The sequence below is a fragment of the Typopeltis vanoorti genome, chromosome 21, assembly GCF_054136105.1.
Source record: "Typopeltis vanoorti isolate ZY-2024b chromosome 21, IOZ_Tvanoo_1.0, whole genome shotgun sequence".
Taxonomy (NCBI): domain Eukaryota; kingdom Metazoa; phylum Arthropoda; class Arachnida; order Uropygi; family Thelyphonidae; genus Typopeltis; species Typopeltis vanoorti.
The window spans coordinates 88908891-88928244 of record NC_143569.1 but is presented as its reverse complement, the minus strand read 5'-3'; the positions used below and the strand labels follow the sequence as shown (position 1 = coordinate 88928244).

General features: G+C 34.4%; 1 protein-coding gene across 1 annotated transcript in view; it reads right to left on the bottom strand.

Annotated features, from left to right (window-relative positions):
• The window catches only part of LOC150095091 (multiple coagulation factor deficiency protein 2 homolog), a 47033-nt gene extending 29735 nt beyond the window's left edge, over positions 1-17298 (bottom strand). The window contains exon 1 of the mRNA XM_090411552.1: positions 17169-17298. The gene's annotated coding sequence lies outside the window, so the exon portion shown is untranslated. The remainder of the gene's footprint in view (positions 1-17168) is intronic.
• Between the last annotated feature and the right edge of the window lie 2056 nt (positions 17299-19354).

Below are 19354 nucleotides of genomic sequence, written 5' to 3'. Positions count from 1 at the left end.
ACACGTTAGTATGTGAATGAACTTGTTTGAGTTTGTCAAGCGTATAGTAAAATTATAACCGATTTGTTTAGATAACTGAACAAACATTTTGAAAAAATCACTAAAGAAAAATGAATTAAGTCAGCGAAGAACGTTACATAATTCATCATATGCAATCAATAAAGGTCTCTAAAACAACTGAGTAGACATTGAAAATATGTAAGTATGCGTCCACGCTTAATAGTCTAGCGAAACCATTGGCGTTAAGCCTAATTTCCTAAGCAGTTAAAAACCACAGGAAGTTATCATGGCAATGAGGAAATCTTGGTTTACAATAAAAAGACACTATTTGAGATCTTTGTCCCTTTGCTAAGTAACCTGACTAAGATTTTTTTTATGAAGTAATTCCTTTAAAAAAAAGGGGAGGGGGCGAACTATTTCATGACAGTAGCTGTTTCACCACTTCCGGCTTCTTGATTTCATCTAATGAAGAAAGAAGAAATAACCCTGATATTGCCTTTCCATAAGAATTACAGGAAATAACTCGGGTGCAAAAATAAACAAAAAAACAAAAGAACATGAGTGAAATAATTTGGAAATTGTTTTTTCTATCATTCAGCACATAAGAAAATATATTTCAAGAAATTGCTCAACTTTTGCCGACCGATTCTTTCTGAATGTCGAACACATTCATACTTGGCTTTTGCAATTCAAAGTGGGTTTTTAGGGGAAACGAAATCATTAAAAAAATGCTGGAAAATGACAAATTAAATAAAATACTGGTTTATTTTTTTATTAAAGTAATATTTCTTCAACCGAATTGGTCGACTCATCAGAGCCAACAAAATGCGCCTTTTATGGTAGCAATTGGAAATTGTCAGTGATCTATATTACAATTAGCTCTTAAACAAACCATTTTCTGTATAGGTTTTCATTTCTTATCACCAAAATGCCTGTCTTCTACAGGAAAATACAAAAGGATTGTCTGAACTCCAAAACTCTACAGTGAACAACATATTTCTGATTATCAAATAAAGTCAAAAGTTTAGATTCTTTAGAGCCATCAGGAATTTTATTTTCTGGTGCTAACGGCAAATCTCAATGCAGACTGTGTAATTCCTTCGGACACTCTAAACCTACTTCTAAAATATATCCATTTCCTGATTCATCTGCTATATTCATAACATCAGTGTTTGTATCGGCCCATTTGAATCTGCTATATGGCAGACACATAGACTATCCATACAAGTTTATTTGCATCTAAATAGGTCAAATAAATGCTTTCCTTTGTTTCATCATATTTCTTCATAAATTTATTATTTCCTTTACTGTATCTGTTACAAGACTGTGACATTCCTCCTCTAATTCCCTCTTCACTAATTAATACCATATCATAATATGTGAACGACTCTTTCCGGAGTGCTCAACTATGAAATTCGGATGTGGCCGTGTGATGTATGGTTCTGCTTCTCGTAGTTTGGCCTCGGGCCTCTGTTTGTGGTGCCACGAACATTGAACTCCAAGAGTCATCTGAACATTCTGGACAATGCAATGCTTCCTATTTTGTGGCGTTTCTACGGAACTGACCATTGTCTCTTTCAGCCAAACAATGCACCATGTCATAAAGCTGTTGCTGTAACTGCGTGGTTTGTGGACATGAACTTCACCACACTTGACTGGCCCCTCCACAGAGCCCTGATTTCGATCCTATTGAACATCTGTGGGATGAACTGGAGTGTCGGATGAGGTCAAGGGACGTCCACTCCACAAGAGTCCAGGACCTCATTACATGCCTACAGAAAGACTGCTCCAAAATTCCCATTAATCACTATCGTAAGCTTGTGGAAAGTATGTCCCGCAGGATTGCTGCAGTCATCGCAGCAAAAGGCATCTTATTAACCACCTAACCGGCCAGGACGTATATATACGTCCGTTCAGGTTACCATGGGTGCGAAATCCATATTAAAATTGTAATACCATTGATATTACATTGAAATATATGATGGATACGAAGTGTAGAGGAGTGATGTATTTTATCCATATTGACGGCGACGTGGTTAAGGTTGGCGCCATGGCTTGTATGTTCCTCACACTATAATGTCCGTTAACGTCTTTCCAAGCGTATGCGCTACTCAGGAAAAGACATGTAGGTGTTCTTATTTAAATTAAGATGATGTTGAAGCGCCTGACAAAATTCTTTAAATAGGAATTCAGATGTATGAACTTCTGCGGCGCAATGTCGTTTGATCCAACTTAATTCTGTGCTTACCAGAGTAATAAAGCATGGCCTGCAACACACGAACGGAATAATTTTCCTGAACGATATAACTTGATATAGTTAATTTGTTCTTCTCTTCTCATTTCAGTGGATCTATCTGTTGTTTGGAGTAACTGAGATTGCAGAAACAAGATTCATAAACTTCCTGAAGGAACTAAGAAGAAAGACTACAACTACCCTTAAATGAAAGGGGAAAGTCATTTCCTAACAGAAACTGTGTGAATGAATCGAAGATATTAAGTATTCCTTTATTCCTTCAGAGATATCTTTCAAGGAAATTTCAACTAGATCCACTAGGTGGTATATGACCTTCATCGCCTGGTCGCATACCACCACCGGCTTATTGGAGGTGTGAAGTGGCTTGCGGCTATCTTTGACTGATCAGGGGGTTCGGTTTCTGTACCCCCCCCTCTCGTCTCCATGCATTGTAAGTCAAACCGTTCAATATAGTACTCACACTGCGTCCAGCTTATTCCAAAAAAAATGAGAAAGAAGTGTACCATCAAACTATCTACCAATTGCCATCATCTTAATCCTCTGAAAAATAATGGAGAAAGTCATCCATAGGGAATTTCGTCACTTCCTAAACCTCACTAGTTAATGAGCGACCTCCTGTATGGATTTCGCCATTCAAAGTCCACGGCTGACTTCTTAGCCTACATCACCCACCACTAGACACTTGCCATGGAAAGGTTCTGAAGAACATGCTGTCACTCTTTGACATTTCCAGAGTTTTTGTCTGCGTCTAGTGTCGAGGCCTGCTAAGCAAATTGCCATCCTTCAGTCTACATCTGCAACTGTGTAGTCAACTTTCTCTCTGGTATCTCGCTTTACGTCATGATGGATGGCTCCCTCTCTTCGAGCTTCGCCACCAATGCAGGAGTGCCTCAGGACTCTGTTTTATCACCAACTCTCTTTCTCCTACATAAATGACCTATGGTCAATCATCACTAATCCCATTCACAAATTTGATGATGATAGTACTTTCCGATCATCCTACTCATTTGCAGACCATGCAGTACTCAGATGTCCCAAACTTCAAGATCATCTTCAGCCAGGGCATTAAACATGGTATTCATATCATTCTTCAATGGATGTTATGAATCGTGGACAATCTGGTTACTTCAGTGCCGGATTGTCCGCGAGAATGTGTAGATTTTTTTCCCCTTTCCCTCGGTAATATACAAATCAACAGACAGTATCAGATCTCTCTGCTTGGACTGTCATTTATCCACAGCCTCTCCTACCATAAACATATCCCATCAATAGCTTTCTCAGCATCTAAAAAACTAGGCATTCTCTTCTGCTCAAGATGCTATTTTTCACCACTCACCTAGCTGCTAAGTCTATACAAATCCCCAATCCTCTCATCCTTAGAATACTGTTCACATGTTTGGGGAGGTACATCTAAAACCTCCATAAAAATTCTCGCTACTCTTCAAAGGAGAGAACTCAGACTCAAAGATAACCCTTCGCTCATAGGGTCACTTCGACCTCATCTCACAGATGCAGTTTCAGCTCTGAAACTGCATATGTTTCAGAGCTGAATTGGCAAACACTATCCTTCCACTTGCTGTTGGGCTTGTTAAAAAAAGAGCATAACTTCACAGACATATTTCAATATGTCTCTTTTAATATGTCTTATATACCTCTTGACATAATGTTTCAGCTGTGTCTTCTACAGGTACTTTATAGTCACTGCTCCACTGAACTGGCAACCATCATACCCGCTGTTTCTGTTGAGCCTGCTAAAACAAGAGGTCATCCCTTTTCAGTATACCTGGAAATACCGAACTTGCTTGTCCTCTTCCTCTTTTATTTTCCATATGAAAAAACTTATGCGAGAATTGTGCGTCAATGACCTCATAATAATAACAATCGAAGTTCAAAAATGTCATTGAAAATATTTTTTTTTGTTTTTACATGAAGTAAAAATGGAACAAAGTATTGCATCCAAACACATATTTAAGCATTTGTTTGTTTGTTTCGGTTAGGAAACTTTCTAATTATTTCTATTTACATAAATAAAAACTTCATCGTCTTGGCTTTGGAAGCGACTTTACACTTTCATTGTGTTCTTTCCTAATGTCTTGGTTGTGTTCGTTGGGTTGGCTCGTTGAGATGGAATGGCTAGACTGAGATCGACTCCGCCCTCTTGCTCAGTATTAGCAGTTGCAGTGTTGTTTAATAATGGATCAACTGTTGTTTAGTAGTAATGCCAGCTAGCAATATTTGTTGTTTGTTTGCTACTTAATGATACTGGTGTGTGTGTGTGTGTGTGTGTGTGTGTGTGTGTGTGTGTGTGTGTGTGTGTGTGTGTGTGTGTGTGTGTGTGTGTGTGTGTGTGTGTGTGTGTGTGTGTGTGTGTGTGTGTGTGTGTGTGTGTGTGTTGGCTTAAATGGGCCATTTGAGTAGTAACTAAATCTCTAATAGCTTGAAATTGCCGAATTTATGAATGAACAGCATTATTCTGTAGAATTGTCATTTTCAGTCCGGACTTTGGCAATGTCCTCGGCTCCTAACGCTCGGTGAGCCCATAACACATTCAGATAGTATAATGAGTAACAAGTCCATATTTTGGAATAATATTTAAAAAAATAATAATAATAATAGTGTTTGGTAATACGCTATGATATTACGTCTCAATATAGCTATTTATTAGTTACATTAATTACACAGAAAGTTAAATGTTTAATATTTAGGATATTTTGGAATCCTGAAATGGAGTTTGTCCATTTTAATTATTGAATTATAATTTATTTTAGAATTGTATTCCATATTGACAGTTGGAGTCGTTGATCAAAAACAGTCCTCTTTGGGTTATATCATTACGATGAAGACACATTATTTGTATTTCACTATTCTGTTTGTTAAATGATCGTTCTATATATATATATATATATATATATATATATATATATATATATATATATATATTAGGATAACCAAGCAATTTTATATGCTTGGTTATTTTAGCACCTAATCCCAAGTATGCAAACAATTAAGTTTGCGCCTGAAACAAAGTTCAAGTCTAAAGATGGTACAACACCAGGGCAACTCATTGTAAAGGTGGGTAAAGCTTTGATCACTATTCTTAGTATTTTCCCATAATGTAAAGCACATCTCACTAGAAGATGTATACTGCAATGCATTATGGGTGGGGTCACTACCCAGACCGGTTTCAACCTTTTTTGAGGTCTCCTCAGTGAGTAGCTAGACCCTAAATACCAAGGTTTTAGTAATACAAAGCCTTATCAACTTTACCTATATAAGTTGCAACAAGGTGTATTAAGTTTTAATAAAAATCTCTGGAGGAGATATTGATGGGAATAAATTTTTAACTTGGGTATATTGTATATTAGGATAACCAAGCAATTTTATATGCTTGGTTATTTTAGCACCTAATCCCAAGTATGCAAACAATTAAGTTTGCGCCTGAAACAAAGTTCAAGTCTAAAGATGGTACAACACCAGGGCAACTCATTGTAAAGGTGGGTAAAGCTTTGATCACTATTCTTAGTATTTTCCCATAATGTAAAGCACATCTCACTAGAAGATGTATACAGATGTGACCCCACCCATAATGCATTGCAGTATACATCTTCTAGTGAGATGTGCTTTACATTATGGGAAAATACTAAGAATAGTGATCAAAGCTTTACCCACCTTTACAATGAGTTGCCCTGGTGTTGTACCATCTTTAGACTTGAACTTTGTTTCAGGCGCAAACTTAATTGTTTGCATACTTGGGATTAGGTGCTAAAATAACCAAGCATATAAAATTGCTTGGTTATCCTAATATACAATATACCCAAGTTAAAAATTTATTCCCATATATATATATATATATATATATATATATTTTTTTTTTTTTTTTTTTTTTTTGCTTGTTTGTTTGTTTGTTTTTGAATTTTGATGCCCTCTGACATCAGGCCTTAGACTTCTATGTCGTAATATAAAAATAAATAAATAAAATTCTATATAAATCAAATTTTTCCTTTGAAATTTCTAGATTAATTCTGTCCGTTTTGATAACTGCAATAACCATTTAAAATATTCACGAATTTGATAATATTCACATTATCAAATTTTGAAGGAAAAATCATATCATTAAAATATGATTTTTTTTCATTGTTTTACTTGCCTTCTAAAATTAAAGCAAATAAATATGTGAAAAATCCCTTATGTAATTAAAAACAAAAAAAAAAAAGTGTAGCGCTGAATGGAAATGAAATGAAAATAGGTATCGAAGTGATTAACGTATACTTAGGTTGATATAAGGCCAATAGATGGCGCCGGGTTTATGACGCCACTTTCTACATATTTGTATAAGTGAGATAAGCAAAATCACTAAGAGGTTTCTGTTTTTATTTAACAATTTTATGATTTTTAAAAGGAATTATGAAAAAATTCACATTAAATTTTGCTAGTTTCCTATTAAATTTTTCACATTTTCAGAATTTTTAAGTTTTTTTTTTTTTTTTCTCACGAAAATACTTGAATTTCTTTGTGACCCCATGGCATCGCTGTAGAAATAGCTTACTTTCGCTTCTTCTCCCGCTTTGAAAATGTCACTTTCTAGATCCCCTTCCCCACAGAAATATAACAGTGATTTAAGGATAACCTTCAATAGACTCAGAGACTTAGGAAGAAAACTAAAATGAGTTAGATACGCATCATTTTTATATTTCCCTTCAGACCATTTTCAATCCTGTTTAGGATAAATTTTCGGCTCATAAATGCATCTATACTCCGATTTATGTTACTCTGTTTTACGAATTTTTGAAGTAATAAAAAATCCAACATTCTGTTATACGAACGAAAATCCTAAAGTTATACGTATATAAAAGGAACTTTTATTTTTTGTGCGCTAAATGCCTTTAGAAATTCAATAGATCACAAGATCATTTCTATAATAATACAAAAAATAATAATAAATAAAAATTAAAAACAACGATGCTAAATTATAATTTATTTAATTAAAAGAAATATAAATTTGAATATAGTTTAAAAACTAAATTAAAATACCGCATTTTAAAATTAAATACTGTATTTCTAAAATAAATAATTTCATCTTTAATACTCTTTTTAACATTCCTGATATAAGGCGCTGTTGTTTCTGGATTATTGACAATCGCTGCATATCCACACATAATGGCGATTTGTTTTTGTTTATATCACTTAATTACTTTATGTAATGGTGTGTCAGGAATAACTGCTTTTCATAAGAAATATCCTAAACGCATGCTCGGTATTTTCGTTACTTGTTCCTATCTGAATCATAATTGCCAGAAAGGTAAGTGCGTATAATATTAATGATAGTCGATGTATGCTGTAATTCATTTTTACTCAAACTAGAAAGTTTTTAATCTCAGTATTCAGTTTAATATTTAATAGTTGAGCTAGTTTTGAATATCGTGTCAAAATGCGTTACTTCTAAAATAGTTATATTCTGTTTAATTTATTAACATTTAAATTATGATCCACGTATTAATTTAAATTAATTACTAATAACTTTTGATAAACATCAATTAAATGGTGGTGCATTAATTATTGGGTATTACTGAAGATTTTACATAATGCTGAATATTATGAATATCGTAAGTTTTTGACATGATTTATATACTAAAGGCGGAAAACTTGTTTCTCAAAAGTTAGTAAAACTTCAATTACACTTTATTCCGTTGACGTAATAACGAAATTCCTTAATCATGAGTCATCAACTTTTCGACTCAGAGTGGGGGGGGGGGGGGGCTATTATTTTCATAAGTGCCCAAACCATGACAACTTTCATCCACATTTCTTGTGTGCCTTTATACAACAAATTGGACTCAATTAACGCAGGAGGAAGTGTGTAGGAACGGAGTTAAATCATACTGCCGCCTGTTTTTTTTTTTTTCTCCCTCCTACCGGAAGTAGGCTTGGCATTCAAAGTTCATGGAATGTAAAGTTTATAACTGTTATAGTTTGTAGTTAAAATAAATATTTTTGAAAGCGAAATTTCGAGAATTTGCCTTTTCCTTTGATGATTTTGACAATATACAGCTGTTATATTTAAGAACAAACCGAGGAGTTGTTTGTTTAAATTCAAAACTAACTAAATGCTAAAGTAGCTTAACCAAAGATATTTATAATGGCCAGAATTGGGGAAACAAGCTAAAAGTATCGAAAGAAAAATTAGCCATGACACAAGTACGTCATTTGGGAACAAATGATATAACGCTGACTTCCGTTTTGGGATCCGTTTTGGAATACAAGCTTTGCTCCAACTGTAACGAACATTTAGAAGCGTAAAAAAAAAAAAAAAAAAAAAAAAAAAAAAAAAAAAAAAGGAATTAAATAAATAACAGGGAAGAGATCTAAATTTGGAAGCATCCTAGACGCTAAACAAATACGCTTTCACTGGTGGCAATTAAACCCGGTTGGTTGAAGTACGAGACGTTAGTTTCCTAAAGAAATTCATTTGGCATGTGAATTCTACACTTCCCTATAAACTGTGAAAGCGTTGACACATTTGGGATTTCAGACTTTCATATTACCAACAGGAAGGCCTAATTACGTCTTAAGTCTTCTCCTTCTTTTAATGACTAGTATCATTTTAGCTTTCTTCACCCGTTATTCCAGCTATTTAAGTGACGTCACTTACAGTCATTTGATTTCGCAATCTTGACGACATATTTTCCCTTTCTGCGTCCTTCTTCAAAGTTTTTTTTTTTCCTTTTCTCCTCTTCTTCGAGATAGTTTGTATATAAACAGCATCCATTTCCCTTTCGTGCTTGTAATTCTTTTTTACTGAGTTATAATCTAGCAGGTGTATCCAGCTGTTGTTCTTTTCTTCGTTTGATTGTTACTTTACAAGTTTACGGTCAATTGCTGTCGTAAATTTTACCGCTTCGAGTGGTGGCTTCGAAAACCAGTTTGATCGGCATTCTTCACTTGACATATATGGTGTACAATGTTGAAGGTCATTGTCCGTACGAACGGGTTTCCTCTTACGGTCGTTTCATTGCTTTTTTTAAAAAAAATTAAATGAATGTTAAGGCTACCTAAAAACTTCTTGAACCTAAGGGCTTGGTTTTTTTACAGCTACGTTGACTGCCATGTTATTATCCTTATTTGGGGCATTGTAATTAACAACAGAGCATCCATGAACTACTATTGTTCAGCTCCAATGATGTGCCAAGGCAATCTTCAGACGATTTAATAATTCACGTTGTCTTCTCAGTGAACCTTTCATATGAATCCCTGCCTATAAGCAGAAACAGAAAACAGACTAGATTATGGGATTTGTCTGTCAAACACAGAAGAAATGTTTTGCTCTTTGTATCAAATATATTTATTAATGAAAAGACAGACAAGAACACTTCATACATTGTCAGGAATATATTTTTGCGCGGTTATGCAGTACTTGTCTCTTTATGTTTCTATACTTCTTTAAAATGTTCTAAAAACACAAAATTTAGATATTTAGCAGCCATTAGAACAGTACATGCTGGAAGTTTATTCAGTGTGTCAGGAACGTCGTAAAAAATAAGTATCGAATATCTGTAAGATAACTAGTATAGATTTTTTTAAGTAAAACTCGAGAATAAAAAAAAAATCCGAAATTATTGAAAGGCGAAACAATACGTGTGGGGATGAGTAGTAGGGTAGCCACTCTGAACCAGATCAAGATAAGATAAGCAATCATGACGTCATTCGTTGATAAGAAGATGACGCCATTGTGGGCGTGACGTCATGCGATTGGAATGTTAGGAATTCCCCTGGGGGCATATGCGTCAGTGAGATGAGTTCTTGTGTTTTGGTTCGCGTATGGAATTATGGGTGATGGTAGAGATAAGGATTTGTGTTGTGATTGGTGAGGCAGTTTTAACCAGATGAAGATAAGATAAGGAATCGAGTCCTGGGTGTGTGTGTGTTGTTTTCAGATGTAGATAAGTGACGTCATTTGTTGTTGTCAATAAGTGACGTAATTTGTTAGTTGTAAATAAGTGACATTATTGTTTTCTATGGAAAGGGAGATATATTAGTGGATAAGGAATTGTGTCGTGATTGCTGGGACACTATGAACCAGATCAGGATAAGATAAGGAATCGTGACGTGAATGTTTGTTGTTATCAGATGAAGATCAGTGACGTCATTTGTTAGTTGAAAATAAGTGACGTTGTTGTTTTGAATTGAAAGGGAGATATATTAGTGGATAAGGAATCGTGTTGTGATGGGTGGGACACTTTTAACAAGATCAAGATAAGATAAGGAATCGTGATGTGGATGTGTGTTATAGAGTTTGGAATGTTTCGAATTTCGCTGGGGCCATCGTCTGTCAGGGACATCACGTGGTGTGTTCGGTTCACTTATTGCATTGTGAGTGATATTTCGAGATAAGAATCGTGAGGTTATGTGTTTGGAAATTTCTGGGGAACATATACCTCTCTGTGATATCACATGGTGTTTTGGTTTGGCTATGGATTTGTGGGCGATGTTTTTGAGATAAGATATCTTGGAATTTTCTCAGGGTGCCACACATCCGTCATTGTCGTCATGTTTTGTGTTTGGTTGTCTATTGATAGCTGTACTAATTTTCCAATACATTTTAGGGTATTTCTTTCCTGTTAAAGGGTGGGAATTCTTAGAGTAGAGCCGTGATGGCGGCAGTGTTTCGAGTTTTTCTGAATAATTTAATTATATGCTGATGCCACTCAAACATACACTTTTTCCCCCATACCTCATCCGTACTTTCTTCTATATTCATATTCTAAATCATATTTTATTCATAAATCATCCGAATATTTTCATTTGTCTAAAATTTAATATCTTAAAGTTCATTAAATAAATAAATTGTGTGTGAACTCACTGTGATTTCAAAAGTGATCTTACTTAAACATACACAACATATCAATGACACTGTTCTTTTAAGTTTACACATTTTATTGCACAGATATTATTTACAATATAATATGAAAAATAGGAATTTACAGACATCACCACTGTCTGTGAATGGAATTGTGGGCGATGTTTTTGGGATAAGATATCTTGGAATTTTCCCAGGATGACATACATCCGTCATTGTCGTCATGTTTTGTGTTTGGTTGTCTATAGATGCATGTACTAATTTTCCAATATATTTTGGGGTATTTCTTTCCTGTTAAAGGTGGGAATTCTTAGAGTAGAGTAGAGTCTAGTGGCGGCTGTGTTTCGAGCTTTTCTGAATAATTATATGCTGGTGTCTCTATGGCATTTTAAAATAAATTAAAATAAACGCACAGTTAAATTTACAAAACCTTTTGTATGTATTCTAGAAATTCTAATGATAAAATTACTTACTATCTTTCCAGAATGGCTCTTCTAAATGCGAATATTCCAAAATAGTAAAATTTTATCTCCACACCACAACGCAAATAAAAAAACCAGAAAGAATGAAATTTCTGTAAATACCGTAACCTGAAATAGTTGAGTACTTCTTCCTTTAGATTTCAGCCCACAAGATCATGCTATGTTATCGTCATGAGTAATACCCCCCAGCGAGCGGTTACTACAAATCGCGGTTTTCTTCAAAGGGATCTTTTCATGAAGACATGAGTCATATCCGTAAATTGCGGTATTATTCAAAAGGTATCATTTTCCCAAGTTTGGATGTTTCTCAAATACTTACATATGACTAAGTGATTAGCATTCACATGATTGTGATGACACATATCCTAAAATTATTCATTCCTGATTAAGGATATTGTTTTCAAGTAGATGGGTTGTTTGTTTGATTACATTTTGTGTAGCTAGGAAACTGGAATTTATTTCAAATGAATATTAGCTACTCTTATCCGGTCACCAGTTTTGTTGTACGTAGGTGAGAAATTGTGTGTTTAAGTTGGAACTCTTCGTTCCCATGGGAAATTATTACTGTAGTAAATTAATGCTTACATTTATTTTTTTAAAACCAATATTGACTATTAATTTTATCTGCGATTCCTTGTGCTCTTAACCTATTTCTGTAACTGAAATTTATTTATTTTATTTATTTTTTTCTTTAGCATTAATAATTTTAAGTAAGGGATATGCGGCAAACAAGGTTTTGAACTCGCCGTTGCGTTTTCTTTTAGAAATTTCTTTTCCAGTACAACAAATAAATAGTTATTTCATATTATTTCAAATGAATATTAGCTCTGTAATATATACTTTGTTAATTTCTATGTTACCTTTTATTTGACTAATATTATTAACAAATTGCTCTGTAAAATAGTCAAATTCTTACAGTATTGTAACTTTTCAGGTGAAAGTTTCTTCACTAAAATTCTGGCTATTAATTTAATACCTGATTATTCCTTTTGCTTCCAAGAATTGACAGTTTCTTGAAATATTTGAGGGCTTGCATGAACAAATAAAACTTTTAATTCAGTGAGTCAAAAAAAAGTGTCTGGTTAGTTTGCAGCATGAAATTTCTTAAGGAAAAAAATGTTATGGTCTTACTTAAATTTGTATAACACATGAACGACACCCAATTTGTTCATTTAAATTTACACATTTTATTTGAATGAAATATTATTTACAAATTGTATTTACTGACTCTAACATACAGAAATAAATAAAGTGAAAATTACAATCTATTTTTGTGTTCCTTAATCTTCTTATTGTTAAATTTGCACTGTTTTTCAAAGCTTCTTCCCATGCTTGTTAAATCGCCAACATGTGGTTTTTGACAATGTGACTCTCATCTGAAAGTTAATTTTCATCTGGTGATCGTGGGAATTTATTACTGTAGTAAAATTAAGGGTTGCATATTTATTTTTTTTAAGCCAATACATATACTTCTGAAAATTATTAAAAGCACAGAATCTTTCGTTATGTTTCCAAAAGCATTTAAAAATACATGTTATGTTTTCACATTTTGGGCATCCAATTTCATTTAAATCAAGAACAGGCCTCCTATTAACCTGGTTAATGTTTTTGATTTTTCTCTTCCTTTGGCGAGTAATATTTGATTATTACTTGTTGATTCTATCATCCAATTTCTTAGTTTGTCCAGAGAACCAATTTCCCACTTCAGCTGATGGTTATATTTTATTAACCAAGAATTCTGTTTTTTAACTCTTTCAGGTAATTCTTTCCAACTACAAGGTGATTTTGTCAATGCATATCTTACAATAATTCCATCAGAAATACAAATTTCTTTAGGAAATAAATTTGAAGTCATTCAAAAGAAATTGACAATCAATTATCCCAATAATAACTGAAAATTCGTATTTTTCACCCACTGTCGATTTTTCATAATCGCTTTCCATTCTTCTTAGATTACTTCATATGGCACCACAAATAAATAGTTATTTATTATTATTATTATTATTATTTGACTGATTAGGAGCCTGTGTAGCTCAGTGGATGTGGCGTTTGCACACCACCGCGCTTGGCCGCACGAAGGAAGACTTCGTTTCGTGTCTAGTCGGCGACTAGAGGAAATTTTTCTAAGCCTTTTTTCGACCGGTTCCCGAGTTAGTCGATCTCTGGCACGGGAAAGCAGGTTTTTCCTCCCGGAAACTCGGGTTTTTCGTCCTGTAAACTCAAGAAAACCGACCGTAGAACCCACATTATTTCAGACATTAAATATATTGTGTTAGGGTTAGGGACCACGAGATGGCGGCACATTTGAGCCGTCTCTCTTCACTGCGTACCGCTTAATTAGTGATAGCTTTGGGGCCATCTGTCTCTGATTGGGTACCAGTGGAGATTGAACTGCCCACTCAGTCTCCAATAGTTAAATAGGGCTAAATGGCCTCGCCTACTCCCGTATACAGGAATAAAAAGGCGTTAGCCGATTTTTTTTTTATTTTTTTTTGACTGATTATTAGCTCTGATCGTATATTTTATGTTAACTTTCTGTTACAAAATTCTAAAGAACTAGAGCTTTTAACAAAGAAACTTTCAAAGAATTTTGTGGCTCACCCATTATTTTTACATTTCCAAACACAAAACAGCAGCTGTAGTGGATGAATGATTACCTTAAGTTCAAAGTCACTCGACTCTATGGTATTTTCTTATAGTACTGTTTACACTTACCATGCCCTACCCTGACCGTTCCTTCAAAAATGAACCTTTGCGCACTCTCTCTCTCTCTCTCTGTCTCTCTCTCTCTCTCTCTCTCTCTCTCTCTCTCTCTCTCTCTCTCTCTCTCTCTCTCTCTCTCTCTCTCTCTCTCTCTTCAGTTCTCTTTATTTTTAACAATACCCAGATCACCAAACAAGTTCCAGCACCTAATACAAACATATCACATTCACAGCTTTTTTCAATCTCAAAAGAAATTGCCGTCCTTTGTGCTCATAACATTATTGTCGCTTGTACAGTATATTTTAGTATAATAAATAAGCTTGTACAGATTATTATAGTATTTCCAATACTATATAAATCCTAAATCTATCCAACCTTAGAAAACTGTTCTGACATTCGCAACGGTACACTAGAAACTTCTCTAAAAATCTCGAAGCTGTCCAAAAGAGGCCAATCCAGTTAATAAATGTATCCTCTCTTTACGAAACCCTCCGATCACTTTCTCGTAAATATATTTTTTTCCTTACCTCTATTTGCCTTTAAGCCTATACAAACATGAAAACAGCTGCTGGTCAGTACCACACAGTTTATCTTCAAAACTTATCAAGCTGAATGCCTGATAAACAAGACGCCTTTGGGTGTGGCGTTGTGCATTTCAACTTTTAAACACCATTTTCCACATTATATTCTAATAAAAGTTCTTATATGAGATCCATATTAATATATAACTCTGAAATTCAGTTTTGTCTGGAAGGAATAATTGCAAAATTTACCATTGGTTCTAAAGTGAAGCATGCATGTGGTGGTCCATTTCTGGTGGGCCCTACAATTGCAATGTTTTTATGAAATTATGTACGAGATTCTGAAAAATCTGCTAACATCTATTGGTAAGATTTCGTCTGCTTGTATTACTTGAATGGGTACATTTATTCACGATAATCTTATTAGTAATTAATGTAGTTGATAGATTTACTTATTTTCCAGCAGAAAAACGCGCAACTGATAGACATAATACACGAGACGCACAGCCTTAATTGCTTTACGTTATACTCAACAACCATCAAATCTGCTGCTAAATTCTAATCTTAGCACTTGGAAAAGTATGTTTTACTTTGAAATCGTGTATGATTTACTTTAAATGACAAAAGTTATGGAAAACTTTTCATATCATGCTTTCGTTAATAACTATCAAAACGATGGTTATTAACGAGTTCTCTTAGAAGCAGCCAAAATGAAAAATGATATCGAATAATTAAAAAAATAATTAATTTAATTTAAACTTTATTAAATTTAACTGATTAAATTTATTAGATATGTGAAGAGCCAAAGGCTTCAATTCAATGATTAAATTTATATTATATCTCTTTTATATTACAAACTACAAAGGGCGGGAGTGTCCATATTTGGAAACTTTTAAAGATGTCAACCCTATTTATGAAATGCATTTTAAATTATTGTTTGTTATTAGTTTGCTATGTATTAAGTTAATATCGAAAAACGAGTTTCGATATTAACTAATCACATCTTTACTTTGGCAACTAGACCAATACCGGTTGTCCACAGGGTTCCCATTAATGGATTCATCTTGTGTGCAGTATTTTGAGTGCATGCAAAACGCCCAGGCTAACAATAGCCTGAAAGGCAGCGCAAGAAATGCTGCCTTACAACAACAAGAAAATCGGCGTCTGGACGACCACGCTACGCCTTCGAGCATGCAGTATTATCACGTGATGAACTTCTGGTTTTAATCCTTTAACAGTTGCTTAATTTTCGAACTGAAAATAATACAAAAATCAATGCAATTTTTGTCAGTGCAGGAAAAAGTGCAATCATAAATTGAATACAATAATGGCACACTTGATTTATCGTATGATTTCTGAATATGGCAGCATGAATATGCACTTGTTGTGTTACAAAAGTACAGTACAAATAAATTCATCTGAAAATATCAAAAGAACAACTTCGTGTATTTAAAAATTTTTTATTATTTATTGTTTAAAAGAAATAACACGTATGTGATCTAGGGAGAGGGAGTATAAAATTTTACTTGACTCTTTATCTGAGAAAGTCTAAAGGAGTCAAAATTTTCTGGGGATGGATTAAATGCGGTAGAATAAACAGCCGTCCATGTTAATAATTTAACTCGCAAACAGCGACATCATTCCCAATGTTTAAATGCGACTACAATAAATTCCAAAGCTAATACAGTATACGAATAGAAGCAGGCGAAATTACACCGATCGCTGTTGATTATAACATTTTGTGCAAGGTAGCGCTAGGCACTACATGCTGCCATAGCAACAACCGTGTTCTTTACTTTTTTTTTTTTTAACAATTTTTTTCCCGATACAAACCAGCAGTAGCATTGCTTATATAAACATTCCATTACATATAAAGTATACTTTGATGCAAAATAGGAGATCAAAATTAAATCGGGGATCATAATTTACTAAAACCTGTAAAATGCTATTGCCTGTTATGACACTTCTTAACCATATCAAATATGAATTTTCCTATCAAAGATTCTGGAGTTATTTCGTATTCTTCAGAACGCTTAAAACAAGAAAAAATTCGGTAGCATCAACGAAACGAATTAATCTGTATAAACGTTAGTTAAAAACTAATCAGGTTCATAGTGTTAAGTTTTTAGTTCTGGGCCTTAAATGTATTTCTGTCATCAGCATACCCTTTTTATTAGCATATGAGGTCATATTACGGCATGAGCATATCGAAGTAGGTCACGTTGCCTGTTACCATTGTCGATCGCGTAATGTCAGATTTGCTGTTGACTAATCATGAGATATGTGGCACGTCTTAATAGCTTCCGCGAAACGCAAAAATAAAATTTAAAAAATAGAAGAAGAATAAGACAAACCTCGCCAGTTCTTGCGTGACAGCAACGATTATTAACAACGTGACAGTGACTAGATTATGCCTTCAATTATATTCCAGTGGTTTGAATATCAGAGATGTCAAGAGCATACAAACGAGTTCTTGTTCCGATCTCAACCTCCTTGTATACCCGTTTATCAACTTCGAACTGCGTGCATTAATACAAACTTTCTCTTTAGGCCATAACTGGCGATGTGACAAGTTTATGTAAGCCTTGACCTTTAGTCATAAATGTACTCCAGGCAATTTGCAGCGTTTACAAATTAAAAGAAAGAGAATCATTGTATTTGCCATATTGCTTTCGGATTTTAATATTGAATATTTCGTTGCGTATTTACACACACACACACACACACACACACACATATATATATATATATATATATATATATATATATATATATATCGGCGATGTAAATTCGAAATAGCTGTTGGTCAGTGAAACCTTGTCAAATGCACTAATAAAAGAGAGAATATACTGAAGCCTGGGTAGCGTTTGTGTCTTTTAAGTAGTGCAAGCTAAGCAACTGTGATGCCGAGGGTTGCGTTCTCATGAGCTCTCTGGTCAAAATTTCGAACCCTTCAAAGTTGCTACGTATATTCGGCTTTGAAATAAGGTTGGATCTTTAATATCCACTATTTCCATGTAATCAATTTTGGTTTTACTATTCTTCCTGTTGTTCTTATTTATTGACTTCTTGGAATGGTTCTCACACAAAGGAAATGTTTTCCAAGCAGCAATACACCACTAATCACTTTATGGAATTCTGTTGACTTATTGCGAAATATCAAAAGCCTTGAGCGAAGACATTTTTTGGTGTAGCGAGTAGGATTTTGCAGTTGGTTGAGTTCTCTCTGAATGTGTGTGTGTGTGTGTGTGTGTGTGTGTGTGTGTGTGTGTGTGTGTGTGTGTGTGTGTGTGTGTGTGTGTGTGTGTGTGTGTGTGTGTGTGTGTGTGTGTGTGTGTGAGAGAGAGAGAGAGAGAGAGAGAGATGCTGCTCGTTTATGGGATATATCTTCTTCATTGTCTTTGTAGACCGTTGAGATACTCTCTCCAGATGTTTCTGGTCTTGGGATCTCCTTAACAAAGTGGAGAGAGCGAAGAATTAGTCCATTTTTCTAATATTATCGATCCAAGTGATTCTAGGTCGTCCCCTATGTTTTTTTACCAGAAGTCAAGCCCTCTAGTACTATTTTAGGTAAGCAATCTGATGTAGCTCTGTGCCTCAGCCACCGGAGCTGTTTCCGAGGTATTTTAGTGATGAATATTTTCTTGTGTTCTAGCAATGGAGCGGATTTTCCTTTTAACTTCGCCATTTGTTACATATTCCGTGTATGTGTCTTCAGAAGTTTTCTGTAGCACTTCATTTCGAAGGCCAATAGCCTTTTCTCATCTTCCTTTAGCAATGTCCAACTCTCATATCCGTATAGTAAGACAGAGTTAACATGGGTATCGATGAGGTAGAGTCTTGTAGTTAGCTGTATTTTATTGTCCTTCCAAAGTGGATGTGACGTCTGAAGGGCAACAGTTGCTTTAGCAATGTTTGCTTTAATGTCATGTTTAGACCGGCCGTCTTTGTGTCGTACGCCAGGTAGGTGAATCTCTCTACTTCTTCCAATTTATCATCATTGACTGAAATTTTCATAGGCTTATTGCCCGAAAACATTGCTTTTGATTTGTGAATGCTAAACTTTAATTCACAATCACTAAGTGCCATAAAAAAATTTGATAATTCTTATAACAGATGTTCATTCTCTTCTATTAGGCCAAAGCTTAGCTTTATACCCAATATATCAATGTCGAAGACATTAACTATATAAGCTCTTGAAGCTTTGAACCCCAAGACTTATTGTTGTTGTTATTATTATTAGGATAAGGCAATCATACCAGTTATACTCAAATTGCTAAACCTAATTTTTAAGAAATTAAAAATACAGTTGAACCCCAAAATATCCAACACTTGCAATACAGATTTCATAAAAACAAAGGAACGAATATCTTATTGAATTATCTCTGTGACACAATGAACTCAGCTCTGGATGAAAAAAACCACTTTGTATTCGCACTTATTCTTGATTTTTTAAGGCTTTCTCGGAATAATAGAGCACACAATCCTTTAAACAAACAAACAAAAAAAAAAGAATAAAGAAAGAAAGAGACTACTTGTT